We start from the raw sequence: 15,345 nt of genomic DNA, 5'->3' as shown, positions 1-15,345 counted from the left end.
CCTAGGGATCGAACCCAGGTGTCCCTCATTGCAGGCAGACGCTTTAACCTCTGAACTACCAGGGAAGCCCCTAGAGAAACTTAACCTCATACAAATTAAAAGAAATGTAAATTAAAACTACAATGGGACCCCAATCCTTTTAGCTATTATATTGGCATGAATCTAAACATTAGTATCCATTTATATTGGTGAGGTTATGATGAGAAATAATCATTTGAATACATTACCAGTGTGTCTTTGGTAGCTGTCAATCCTTCTCTAGGAGTCTATCCCATAGACACACTGACAAAAATATGAAAATATATATGCAAAAGGTTGTTAATAATATATATAAATAAAACAACTCCAATGTTTCTTAATAGGAAACTGAATTATCTATGGTAGCTCCACACAATAATCATGCTCTATAACTTATTAAGAAGTGATATATAGAACATCAGCAATTAAACAAGGTGGTGGTGCAATACGCAATTATTTTATCTAAGTAGAGGAGCATACAAATATGCATATGAGCATAAAAAATGGATCAATCATTAAATTTGGTCACCTAAAGTAGGAGGAAGAGAGTAGAGTAAAAGGGATAATGTTAAAAGATTATCTTCTTTGAATGTACTTGTTTTGTTAACTTTGTAACTCTCTAAACATGTTACATTGGTTAAAATTTAACCGAAAAAGCAATTTTTAAAAATTGAAAAGGAAATTAAAAAATGAACCTAAATGCATATTGAGTTGCTGGCATAACCACACTAAGAGTAACTATAAGTGATTTTAAAACCCAGCAATTTGATTGTACATCCCTAGTAGGATATACAGAACTATAACAAATTCTTACTGTTTTCAGTGATGAATTGGTCACATCATTTCTATAGTCATTCTGAGGTTGTTGTGTGCATTTTGTAAGATAATATTTTAATTCTATTATTCCTAATCTCATCGAGAACCAAGCTTCTCAAGATATGAGAAAGTAGGTATAGCTAAAAGATCAAAGAAACTTTAAATTCCTGAAGTTCTGAATTTGAATTGAAAAATCAATGTGAAGTCATGATATGTTTTACCTTAAAAATAAGAAGCAGCAGTACATTGAATCAGAGGCCATTAAACTAAGGAATGTGAATTAAAGTAGAGATGGGCAAATCACTGAGGCTAGTGGCTTGGAGACAGGAATCAATAAACTTTATATTTAGACAGGACATTTGGCTTTCATTATTACCCAATGCACTTGATAGAAAGTAAATAGACTGGAAACCTTCTCAATAGTAGAGAGAATTATATTATTTAAGAAACTCTAAGACTGAACAGACTATAATTCCTAGTCTAAAGTAATTCTTAGGCCACCAAACTTGCCCTTACAGCAAGTTTCTTGCTTAGGCCATGTCACCTCCAAGAAAAATTTACTCCCCAGTACCCAACTTAGGTGAGATCAAGGAATTCAATGAACAAGTCTCTTAAAAGCAGACATAAAGGCTATGAGATTGGATAAGGGACTCATTAATTTGCCAGATTATGGGTCTTTATTAAACATCCAAAGGGATTTGGGGATCCTTTAAATTAAAATTTGTAAACACTAAATAGTAAATCTCCATCTCAATGTCTATGACTTAATATAATGGTGGTTTAGTCACTAAGTCATGTCTGGTTCTTGCCACCCCATGGACTGTAGCCTGCCAGGCTCTTTAGTCCATGAGATACTTACTCCAGGCAAGAATACTAGAGCGGGTTGCTATTTCCTTCTCCAGGGGATCCTCCTGACCCAAGAATTGAACCCATGTCTCCTGCATTGCAGGCAGATTCTTTACTGACTGAGTTACAAGGGAAACCCCATTGCATGATATAATAGCAATATAGAATAAATTACTATTCCTTATAGGATAAACAACTACTTGCCCATGAAGGGAAGCATATAGTGAAGATCAGAAAGCCCAATTATCAGGAAATCAAACATTTAAGCAATCATCAACCATACCTTGGAATTGATATGGTTCCATCTGGATTGCTGGTTCAGGAACACACAGGAAAACCTAACGTGCAATATGAACAATTATGTAGAAAAGAGGCTGTATACAGAGATATTTTTAATATTTGAAAAAATTAAAGCACATATTTCAGGAATCAAAAACAGAGCCCACATTTCCACATACTGGTAAATTCTTTTTCATTTTAGTCAGTATTTAGCTTCAAGACAAATTATACTTGAAAACAATGTTTATTCAAACAGTCGAATGTTTATGCTTTAATTTTTTTGTCTCTGGAATTACCTTCAGGATTCCAAGTAACTTATTTTTATGTGTTTAAAATGCAAACCGAGATACACATTAATATTGCTAATGAAATTTGGGAATCTTATATTTCTGTAGTTAAAGCTCCACATAGCCAAAATCTTCAATTCAAAACTACCTCCCATCAAAATCTAGATTATGTCTCTTGACATGAGTCAATTACCCTGTAACTCCCTTGATTACATAAAACCTTGTTTACCTAAATGTTTTGTTGTCCCAGAACATTTCCGATAAACAGTGTTATACGGTCTGACATGCACAAGTGTACCTTAAGTTGCATGCCTTGTGAATCTGAATCATCTCCTGCACACCGGTCACCATGCTATTACTTGACTGTGGTATTGCAGTCAATGTTCATTGGAAATGCAAATGGTTGCCGTGTAAAAGGCTTGATGGTGCAGCTAGGCTTTTATTTGCTATTCTTTCACCTGTGAATGTAGGAAAGGTTTTATTTGGAGTCATACATTCTATGCATTGGAACCAATCTGACCCTGGGATCCTCAAGAAGCTCTATATTCGATCAACTGTATGAAAAGACGTGTTCTGTATTTTGTGTCCTCTTAGCCATGAACAAGGTGAATGTGTGTGTGTGTGTGTGTGTGTGTGTGTGTGTGTGTGGTAATTATGCTGTCATTGTCATTACTCCTATAGGACAGTTGGTCAGTAAGAAAATTATATAACTGAATCATCACTAGGAAAAAAAATTTTTAAGATATTCACCCCCTCAAAAAAATATGTAAGAATTTTAATTAATGGAAGAACAGAATCTGAGTAGCCGATATGCCAAATCTTCACTTCAAAGGGATATTATAGTCAATACAATGCTTGCAAGATATTGCTATTTCATTATTTACGGCACTGGAGACTTTTAAAAAGGGATTCATAATAGTCTGGGGAGATTTAACCAGGTGCTTCTTCAACAACTGAGAACAGAATATATAAATGTACACTCCTTCCTACAAATATTATTTTTTAAAGAGTCTTCTCCATCTCTATATGTTTCTTTCACTAAGGCAGCTATCATGACAATGAGATGTATTTCTTAACAAGAGAAATAAAATAAACATTAGAAACCTAGGTCATAAAGGAGTCCTGTTTATCAACATCAGTGAATTAAAATATACTAGGAAAATAAAAAATTCTTCTAATATAAAAATTCAATTAAAAGATAGTTTTTTAAAGAAACATACATACTAATTCATATATCCATCAATTCAGAAAACATTTAGTGATTACGTAGCAGGTATTTACTTTTCTCAGAGTTCCATTAAGAAATATATAAAATATATAATTATATATTCATATGCATGTTCATGTTAAGTTGCTTCAGTCACGTCTGACTATTTGCGACCTTATTAGACTGGAGCCTGCCAGTCTTCTCTGTCCGTGAGATTCCCCAGGCAAGAATACTGGAGTGGGTTACCATGCCTTCCTTCAAGTGACCTTCCTGACTCAGGGATCAAACTTGCATCTTCTGCTGCATTACAGGCGAATTCTTTACCCCCGAGCCACCGGGGAAGTCCTATATACATATATATATATATGTATATAATTTACTTCAAGGAATTAGTTTATGTGATTGCGGGGGCCTGACTAAGCAAATCCAATGTGTCTATAGGGTTGGCTACCAGAAAAGGCATGCTAAAGACTCTTGGGTAGGAGCTGACACTCCAGTCTACAGCGGAAACTTCTTTAGGTTTGTTATTAAGATCTTTCAACTGACTGGATCAGGTTCACTCATATTATACAGGATAGTCTTAATGTAAAATCAACTGACTGCAGACGTTAATCATATCTACAAAACACCTTCACAGCAACAAGCAGATTAGTATTTGATTTATCTGGATACTTGCAGTCTAGCCAAGCTGACACATAAAACTGACCATCTCAATACTGGATATATAAAAATGAATAAACATGGTCTGTGATCTCAGGGTTTACTAGAAGGAAAATAGATTTCCTTTCAACATTTATGCAAGATATAGAACATATTTTAGATTAATACAGGAACTTCTAAAATTTACATAAATTTTATGCCACAATGAAACATAAAAGAGATATGATGTGAAAAATCCAGCCTATTCATGGCATGGGAACCAGCAGAGATCAGAGCAAAAAGCACTAAACAAGGACTTACTGCTCAGTCTTCTCCCCTAAATGTGCTTAGCTTCCTATATAATCTTGAGTATGGACTTAACCTCTCTTACCCTCAATTTACCTATTAATACAAAAACAAGTTAACTATCAGGAGTCTCCAATAGCTATCTCAAATGCCTTCTGTGGACAGGTGGAAAACATAAGCAAGTGACACAGACTGGATATATGAATTGAAAAGTGGAAGTGTTAGTCACTCAGTTGTGTCCAGCTCTTTATCAGCCCATGGACTGTAGCTGCCAGGCTCCTCTGTCCATGCCTCCAGGCAGGAATACTGGAGTGTGAAGCCATTCTTTTTTCCAGGGGATCTTCCCAACCCAGGGATGGAATCCTAAACTGCAGGTGGATTCTTTACCATCTGAGCCACGAGGGAAATGGAGTGTATTTAAACAAATTTTCTAGCAAATCACATTAAAGAATCAAGTCACCAGTCTATTATACCTGTATCTTCTGTCCTCTCAAGTTCTTTAACTCTATTTCATAAAACATAGATTTTTTAAAATCATGCTGACATTTAGAAACACGGTTAAATACCTACATCCACACCAAACCTTTTATAACAAACGGCAGGTAGGATTGGAAAGAAGAGTCCCTGTTTTGTTTCAGCATAAATATTATTTTTGTAATTAAAAAAGAACTTTTTAATTTTGCAATTAAAATGTAAAAGTGAGAGGAAAAAAGCTTACCTCATTGAGTAATCTTTCTAAAAATTGAAGTCTGTGAAGACAGACTTTAAACATGATAGTTTGTTATAGTTATTAAATATTACACATCATGATGAACATATGTGTTAATGACCTAACACCTTTTCAGGAAAATTAAATCAAGATATTTCTAACAAAGGAAATCTTAGTTGCGCTTCCTAGGTGCCCAAGTGGGGTGGAACTGACATTCACACACGTGGAGAGGCTCACACTGAGGCCTCTTCTGACCTGCATATGTGAGAAAAACCATCTGAAATAAGAGACCCATTGCTTTTTAACCACAGATATCTGGGAGTCCTTAAGCAGCTACAAATCTCACCTCTGATCCTTATTGAAATTAAATTTTTGTGTTCTCCTCTCACACAATTCTTTTCCCAACACTACTTTGCATAATTTGGTATAATTTGAAATGATTGACATGGATTGTTAATTGTTGGGGTAGATACTACACCCTCATAGTAGTTAAGTCTCGAAGGCAAAGGTTAGAATTCAGTAACTGGCAGTGTGAGTCGAATTATTACTAGTTTAATAATCTGTAAACTATGCAAGAAAATGTAATTGTTCTATATTACAAGGGTAGCAGTCCTTCCACAACACAGTTTATTCAAATGTATAATCTAAATAATTGAGTACCTCTGCATACAATAGAGCATTTCTTCATATGCAAACACCACTTAATAGACAATTCAATCCAAACGGATGGATAAAATATACCAGAACATAATTGGTTTGCTTTTGATTATTTCATTGATACCAACTTACTTAAAGAGCAAGTCTGGACAAGGTCAGATTTATTGTCACAGAATATCCAGTTAGAGAGGAGTTAAGGGCTTCGGCAATCCTCCTTCAACCTGCACACGTGAAAGTCGGATAGAAATGAAATTTTGACCAAATGTCTGACTTTGTCTTCCCAAAGCACTGACTACTACAAACATTTGATAAAAGTGTAGTCTATCTTCTTGCTAGATACCAACCTACTATAAATTCTTCTAAAGAGCTGGAGAATATCAGTTTAAAAGAGAAGTGAAATAATCATTAACGATTCTTCTTAAAAAGTAAAAAGCAGCTATACTTCAAAGTCATAGTTAAATTACAATATTTTATGTAATCTTGAATGTTTTCCTTAACTGTCCTAAATAAAATTTGAAATTTGAGGAAGCATAGAGGTGAATAAAATACGCATACACACACAGAGGTAGGGAAGCAAATGACATCATCTACATTTTACAAATAAGGAAATTATACTTAAGGTGATTGATTAGTTCAAAGCTGCAGAATTAACAAATGGTGAAGCCTGAATTTTTTTTTTAAATTTAATTAACTGCACAAAATAGTTGATTTACCATGTTGTGTTAGTTTTAGGTGTACAGAAAAGTGATTCAGTTATACTCCCCCCCCGACACACACACACATATATATATATACGGGTCTCCTATATTGCAGGCAGATTCTTTACCATCTGAGACACCAGAGAAGCCACACCACACACACACACACACACACACACACACACACACGTTTCAGATTCTTTTCCATTATAGGTTATTACAAGATACTGACTACAGTTCCCTGTGCTATACAAAAGATCCTTGCTGTTTATCTACTTTATATATAGTAGTATGTATCTGTTAAGGAAAAGCCTGGATTTGGATCTATTCTGTCTCACTGTGAAGTCTGTGCTGTTTCAAAAGCAATGCTTCCAGCACTTGATCCATAGGTTTGTTAAAAGTCTCTTGAAGTAGCTCTATAAGTAGCATCTTATAGGTGAAGATTTCAATTATTATTCATTTTATTTTTGGTTAAGTAACTAGCTCAGGAGGTTAAATATAACTATTTGTTAATGACTTATATCTGTCCTTAAGAATATGTTCTACTCTCTGTTGTAAAATCCTCTATATCTGATTGTGCTTAATTCCATCTTGTAGCCAGTTAGCACAAAGCTGAAAAATTGAAGGATTTAAAAGTCACTAAATGGTTCCTTGGATTTATGTTTTTAACAATTGTTGCATTTAAGCAATAACAAAAGTATATGGAGATAAAACATAAGAATTAAAATAACTTTTTAAGTAATTCAAAGATCTCCTCTTCCTCCCTCTCAACATGAATTTTTCTAAAATTACATAATACAAACAGAAATCTTCATATACATATTTATATCAAGCAAGGACTACTCTCCACTCCAAAGACAGAATCATTGAAGATTCATGGACTGCAAGCCATGCTGATTGGAAAGTGTGTGTTAACGGCATCTATCAATTCCTCATAACTGTTTATTTCATTGAAAACGCTGTAAAAAGAAATTCTTTACTTCTATCTATTCTAAAGTGTTTTTCACTTAGTCTTTTAAAAACAATACTACTTATCTTTCCAAACTTTCTTTTAAAATAAGTATGTCTTTATTATATAAACAAATATGCATATAATATGCTTATATTTATCTATTGAGAAAAGTAATATATGTTGACTGTATGAAATTTGAAACATGAAAAAATGTAAAAAAGAAAACAATACCTCATATATCAGAATTTATCATCCAATGCCTAATTTTAGCTGCAAATTCCTGTATTTGTTTAGAAATGTTTAGTGAACATTTTCTCAGAATCTTGAATATTATTCTACAGCATCATTTCAATGGAGATATATAGTATTTTTATTATTTGGCTCAAATATAACAGGTCTAGCCAATCTTTTACTTGAGATACACAGAATTCTAACTGTTATGTTTGTACATAATTACGTCCTTTGGATTATTTTCTACAAGTAAAACTTTGGATTCGAATTTGTATTAGTATTTTTACAACCCTGCGTTCACATCATCAAATTATCCTCCAACAAGATTATATGAATTCACTCAAGTACATAAAAACTTAACTAAACTCTTGTCTACCTAGACTCTTCCATTTTTATTTTAGTGCTAATTTGCAACATGTCTTGTCTGTGGTGCCAAAGTATTTACTAACAAGGGCATTTAAAGACACAAGCATGCTAACTGAGAAAAGATGTATTTACATACTTAATAGCCACACAATTCTAAAGACTCGTTTCCTCCCTTTTGATATACAGAAAATAAAAATATTTCTAAGCCTACTTTTTGAATCTGCCTCTAACGGTATCACTGTGTTTACCAGAAAAACATAAACTACAGGAAATTGTTTCTTTATGGTATTTCTATATCGTGCAATGTTTTGGGCTTTATGTGTATATATGGGAGATATGGGTGCTTGCTTGTGTATGTATGAGTCTGCAGAAATGTTTGTGGATGCAGTGATAAGGTTAAGATCAATGAATGGAAAATTTTCAGTTTTACTTTTTTTAATGACCAAATACAGTAAGTGACTCATATGTATACTATTTTATTGGTGCACTGATTACTGACAATTTTCTATCATGATAATTTTTATCTTTTCAAGGAGTTTAGGTCTAACAACAACAAAACTGATTTTTTTTTTTCCATTTTTGTTTCTAAAGTTTCTTATGAGCAATTTGAAGGGCTTTTTTGGTGAAAATGTTCAAGGGGGTTTATTACCATTAATCTTTTTTGAGGGTGTGTATAATTCATCTCACCAGCCATCAGAATTCCCAGAGGGTAAATTACTCTGGAGATCTCTGTGCCCTCACAGTGTATCAAATTGACCTGCTTCTTGTTTGCCATTTTTGTGTACTACATTGCTTATTTAACAAGAAACAGAATGATTGTAATTCTGAGAAGGTCCTTTGATAGTAGTTTTGACACTCTGCCTGAATAATGACCCTCATTATGGTGCCTGTGGCAGCCTCTGAAAGTCCTGATTTATGAATATATCACAGGTTCAGCATTAGAGCTCCCCCGCTCACTTACTACTGATATAGACGGAGATATGGACAGAGTCCTTTGGAATAGACAGAGGCTGAGATAATTGCACGATTATGACCATTCAAATCATCTCTTCCCCTGATTTAACAAAGCTCTGCCATTTCATTTTGATTGTCTCTGAAGTTAATAGGAACCTTTGACAAAATGTTTATTAGAAGAATGTGTTTCAGAGTAACTGTGCTGGTGACAGAGGTGGAAGTTATTCCTACTTTTCTTTCCTCAGCCTCAGCTAAATTCCTATTGCAAATACTCATTAATGGTTGATGTGATAATAGACTGTTAGAAGCAAGATTAGCTAAGAGCAAAAAGTCTGTGTCCTTGATAAAATAAATTACAAGACACTCTGTAAACACTTTTTTGTGCAGAATGTTGTTGATTTATTGTTTTCTCTATAGTGATTATTTAAATAAATGTAGCTCATTTAGTTCATTTGCCAAACTGTATAATTTTGTTCTTTGTGAAGGGGTTATATGTAAAAGCCTCAAGGAATCACATTCCCATTAATCTTTTTACAAGTGCAATAAATAAATAAAGAGACATGGTTTAATTTTGCCAGTTAGAAGATATTTAAATAGCAGTGGTGGTAAACTGATTTCTATTTCTACTGTTTGAAAAAGGCATGTAAATGCACTTTTTCTTGTTCCTAGTTTAAATAAATACAAGAAAAACATAACAAAGGTGTTTTATCAAGGCCATAAGAAACAAAGTTCTTTTCAATTATCCACAGTCCTATACACTGACCCTTTAAAAAAGTAATGCTCATTTCATGCTATTCCACTTATATTTTGAAATATCTTCAGTGTCTCTAATGTATTATAAGGAAATTTTAATTTATTTCAGAAAAAAACATGAAACATGGTACCATACAATATAAAAAATAAATTCATGATTGTTTTCCTACATATCCTTTACACACCAGGAATAAAGTTATATAACCTTCTTGTGGTTTCAGTAAGAATAGAGGAAAGCTGGAGTCTTTCTAGGTATTCACAGTTGATTCCTTTTGAGACTATCATCATCAGATGACCCTTGAGATTAAAAATACATAGCTACTAAGGGCAGTGGTTGAAAGTTAATTTTAAATGAAGTCTGGTAATGACCTGGAGTAAATTTAATAAGAACCCTTCATTTCATAGCAAAAGCAGTCACTTAAAACATAATAAGATGATTCTGAAATTTTTAAACAAAGTGATCAGATTGAATTCCTTTTAGCAAGCTGAAAATTTTCAAAAGCTCTTTTACATCCACAAAGCCTTTATTCTTAATTCATTAACATATTTTTAGAAAGTCTATTTCTAAAGGGGAAAATGTTTGCCACCTCTGCAGTGGAGATGTCATTAATGAAATGGATCTTTGAAAAACTTCCATCACCTGTTTCATTGTACAAATTTTGTAAAATTTCCAAAGGTGATTTCTCCTTCTTTTGCTTTCCAGCTAAAATAGGCCTCACACAGAAGTACAAGATGATACAAAAGTATTTTAGAGCATAACAAAACCTTCTAGACCTTAATAACTATACATGACTGATCTGTCCTCTCTAGCAAGGTTAACCGTTTCTCCCAAGGAGTTAAGTGGCATATAAACTATTGTTCACACCATTTGTGTTAACAGGATAGGATGACCTCAGATAGTGTAGTGGCCATACATGGTACCTGCACAATGCATTCATCAACAAAGAGAAAAGGACCACAGGGGCAGATTTGACTGTACGTGTATCAGGATTCTATAAGGATAAATGCCTAACCTCACTCCATAGCAAAAAGTAATTACAGAGCCATTGTTTCTATACTGTTCATATTTTTCATGGTTCTTTAGAAATATGTGCTATTTAGTTATTGAGTTGACATCTGTACTGTATTATATTTTATACAAAGCACCCAGACTACAGTGGAGAGCAATCAAATAACTGTGAGATCATTTTGCTCTCACAGGAAGTCAACAACAGATATAAAATATAGATAAAGGAATAGTTTAAATTCAGTAGTTAACTTTTAGACTTAAATTATCTAATTAACAATAGACTGAAAAGCCAAATTTTAAAACTTCATTCTTTTAAAAATTGCATGCTCCATTTAGAGTGTATCTTTCTTTCATACATATTCACAGAAGTTTCTATTTGTAGCTTTATAATGTATCAATTCTTTTTCCACCTGTGCCTCGCTTCCTACTCTTAGATATTCTCACCTTATTCTATGCAGGCCTTTATGCATGCATAAAGGCGTTGAAAGTGAAAGTAAAAGTGAAAGTCACTCAGTCGTGTCTGACTTTTTGCAACGCCTTGGCCTATACAGTCCATGAAATTCTCCAGGCCAGGATACTGGAATGGGTAGCCATTCCCTTCTCCAGGGGCTCTTCCCAATCCAGGGATAGAACCCACGTCTCCCACATTGCAGGTAGATTCTTTACCAGCTGAGCCACCAGGGAACTAAGAGAGAAATAGCCAAACATTTGTTTACACACACACACACACACACACACACACACACACACGTCGTTAAGACTTTGAGACAAATGTTAGTGACCATTCCAGCAAACACCGCTGAGTAGGACACAAAAGGAAAAGCTCTGACATGAAAGACAACCTCAGGGCAAATCAAGTCACATATTTGCATGTTCAGGCAGGAATGCTGCTTAGCTTCACAGTCACAAGCTATTGCTAATTATCAAAGGAATATGAAATCTGGTTTCTGAGTCAAATCTATATCTTCCCCTCAAAGGAATCAGGTACTATATATTCAGTCTTTATTCCCCCCAGATGAGGAAACAGTATCAGGATTTGAGAACTATGTAAGGAAATGGAGAACAACTTTCTGACCTATAGCTGCCTTTCAGGGACCCTAGAAATTTTCAGTGTGTTCAACTTATAGTAACTTCTCTATAATTTAGAGTTTACTGACAGCAAGATATACAGTTTGCATTACATTCAACACTATTGATTATTTTACTAAAATAGTATTTTGGTAAAAGCTGGATGTTCCAAAGTAAATGTGTATCATTTAAGTGTTGTCTCACAAATTCTGTGGTAACTAGTATTCTTATCTGGATGAGAGTCAAATGACAGAATTGTGATATGTTGTGATGGATTATTGTTTAAATAGTAATTTTTACTATGAAATGAGTAAAAAGTTTAGGTAAGGATGAAATAAGGAATCTCTGAAATGAGGCAGAATATATTCTCCAGGAAAGTTCAGGTAAATTATAGGGTTTTTATCATTTGGAGACATTTTTACTTGTATTTCTGTTTCATGAAACTTAAAAATGACTTCGGGATTTACATACATTTAATGGATTAGATAGATATAATGAAGATATGATGAACTCCACTAGCAGCTTTCTGCAAAATAAGCCTTCACCAGTCTTCTTTATAGTAATTTACTCTTTTATTCAGTGTAATATGACTCATTTTAATATTTTATTTAGCTGTTTTTATATGCAAGCACAGTATTAAAGTGACAGGATACACACATACAACTGCTTTTGAAAAGGGAAAAGTCTGTTGTGTGTGTGTTTGTGTGTGCTCAGTCACATCTGATTCTTTGGTCTCCATGGATTATAGCCTGCCAGGGTCCTCTGCCCATGGAATTTTTCTAGACAAGAGTACTGGAGCAGGTTGCCATCTCTTACACCAGGGGATCTTCCTGACCCAGGGACTGAATTTGTGTCTCATGACTGACAGGCAGATTCTTTACCGCTGAGACACCTGGGAAGCCCCATACCATATGGCAGTTATCCCTTAATCAATGGATTACGTAGTAGATGATTAATAAGATTTGGTTGAGTGAATGATTGCAGTGAATGACTGAAGCAGGGTGATCATATATTGGGGCCCACCAATAAACTGATGACCACATTCATTCTTGAGCAAGGCCTTTTGTTATGTTCTGGACTCTCTTTTCTTTAACTTCAATGCCATGCTGTTTAACAATTGGTCTTGTTAAGCAGGTCTTAAGAAAGGATACAAACTTTCAGCTATGAGATAAGTTCTGAGGATTGCATGGTATGTATTGCATGGTAACTGTAGTTGATAACAGTAAGGAAAAAAAAAACAGAGATAACTATATGAGTTGATGGACATGTTAACTAGGAGGAGGAGTCCTTTCATAAGGTATACATAGATCATCATGATGTACATTTCAAAAAAAAATCATATAATTTTACCCATCATATTTCCATTAAGCTAGAGAAAAGGGACATTTTCAAGTGGCTATTTTAATGTAAAACAACTAATATGATAAAAAAGAAGTAGGGGACTACTGTGTAAATAGAGATAAAAAGAATGTGCTGAAGTCACTACTAAGGTCTTAGGGAGGAACCTGGAGAGCTGCTCTGTCTTAGAGACCAGGAAGGGAAAAGGTTAAAGAGAAGCTGTAGTAAACTTCACAGGAACAAGGAGCTGGCTCCAGGTGACTGAATAACTACTTAGAAACCACCGTGATAGCCAAGCTCGGTGACGGGTCTCCTTTCTTAACCCAGGAGGTTATAAGGCCAGGGAGATATACTACTTTCCAAGGGACACAGCTGTGAAGACTGTGGTGATTTCTTGGGGGAACTATGTTTTTGATAATGAAGAACCTGAAAGATGTAAGGAATATTTTGATGATGTGAAAGAAAAATTTCAGCACTAAAATATGGTTTAGTGGAGACAGAAGAAAGTTTATGGAGGAGCTGGAGTGAGGTGCACATAGGCCTCTGAGTTAAATTGAAGTTGGATAAGGGTGGGGATCTGAAGCCTGATACCTGACTTGAGATGTGGCAGAAAAAGTCTTAGGATATAGGAGAAAGGAGTTGGCAGGCAGTCCTATAGATCTTCTATTGAAAGAGAAAAATCAGAAATTCTGTAATTGATGAAATGCATAAAACTAAGCGACTGATTCAAATTGATTATTTGGTTGCTAAAACTTTACAGAGCTGAGTATTATTCCTTCATTACAGAACCCAGGTTTTTCTGAAGTGGGGAGTGGGTGAAGGGGATGTATGGAGAACGAAATAAAGAAAAATAATTTAACTGAATCTTAAAAAGGTGTTTCAAATATGAAATTAATAGATAGCTAAAGGTCATATGAGTTTGATTAAATACTCCATCTAGGTTTTAGCTAAAAAGAAATTTCAAATATAAATAAAGTTCGTGATTTTTTTCCCTCTGTAATCACTACACCTTATGATTTGAGACCCTAGCTAAATTTTTCTCATGACTTTTGTATCAATTCAGGAAAATGAAAACCTGTCTCCTTGTAACAACGTCTCCTCTTGTGACGCCATTGATGGAGCACGCTGGTGACTCATCATTTCACATTTTCAGCTTTCATTTATGTTAAAAGAAAATTAACCTTCCTCCCCTGGAAGAAGGCTTGGTTGCCAGAAATCACGACTAAACATGGAATTTATTTTCTACCATCAGGAAGGGAGCTCTCTGCTCCTGCTCTTATCTGGACCTTGGGTAATAGCTCCCTTACCCTTAGTGCTAACTTTGCTGGGGGCACTGGAACTGCCCCTAGGGCTGCTGGAGGGTCAGCCTGCTGATGGCCTGTCTTTTTCTCCCAGGTGTTATTGATGCAGAATAATCCTCAGTTCCCTGTGATTAAAGAGTCAGAGTTGAGACTGCAGCATTTTCCTACTTTGTCTCTGGAACCCCCATAAACTGCATTAGAAAAAACCCCACAGCAATTATTTAAAAAGGGGGGGAATCTTTTGAATGCATTTTTTTCCTTTTTCTCTAACAATAGAATATAAATGTATTTTTAAAAAGATTCTTTAGAGATGCTGTATGTTGCACAATGAGGTACATTCTTTTCTGAGTCTTTCTTGGTAGAACTTTGTACCCTGTAAACATTATTGTTATTGACAGCAGTTCTAAAGCCTTTAAAATAAGAAGAAATTAAACAGTGAATCAATAAAGATTAGCTATTTACTGTAGATTACTAGCTTATCATTCCCATAATTACAATAATGGTTGCTGATGGAAATTCTATTTATGTGAATCATTTTATTCTTGTTATTTACTATTATTAATGTTACCATTATTATCTTCTTACCCTTCAGTTCACAAGATGTATCTTCTCAGTGAATTTTAATTCCAGTAACTTGCTATTATACTGTACATAATCCTATCAAAGACTGTCCTTCATGCAACATTTTCAGTGATATATTATCATAGAGACCGTTAATGAATGAGCTTCATATCTTACTAATACTATTTTAGATACTATTTTTTATTAATTTCCCAAGTTGTAATTCTTCATAGACTACCTGTGCCTGTCTTATATTAAAGTTATGTTTTCCATTTTTACATGGAGATTTCAAAGGAAAGCATTAACTTTGTGCCTTTAAAAATACATTTTACTTCATGGATTCTCAATGA

This window comes from Cervus elaphus, chromosome 18 (genome assembly GCF_910594005.1).
Source record: "Cervus elaphus chromosome 18, mCerEla1.1, whole genome shotgun sequence".
Lineage (NCBI taxonomy): Eukaryota > Metazoa > Chordata > Mammalia > Artiodactyla > Cervidae > Cervus > Cervus elaphus.
This window is presented reverse-complemented; position numbering follows the sequence as displayed.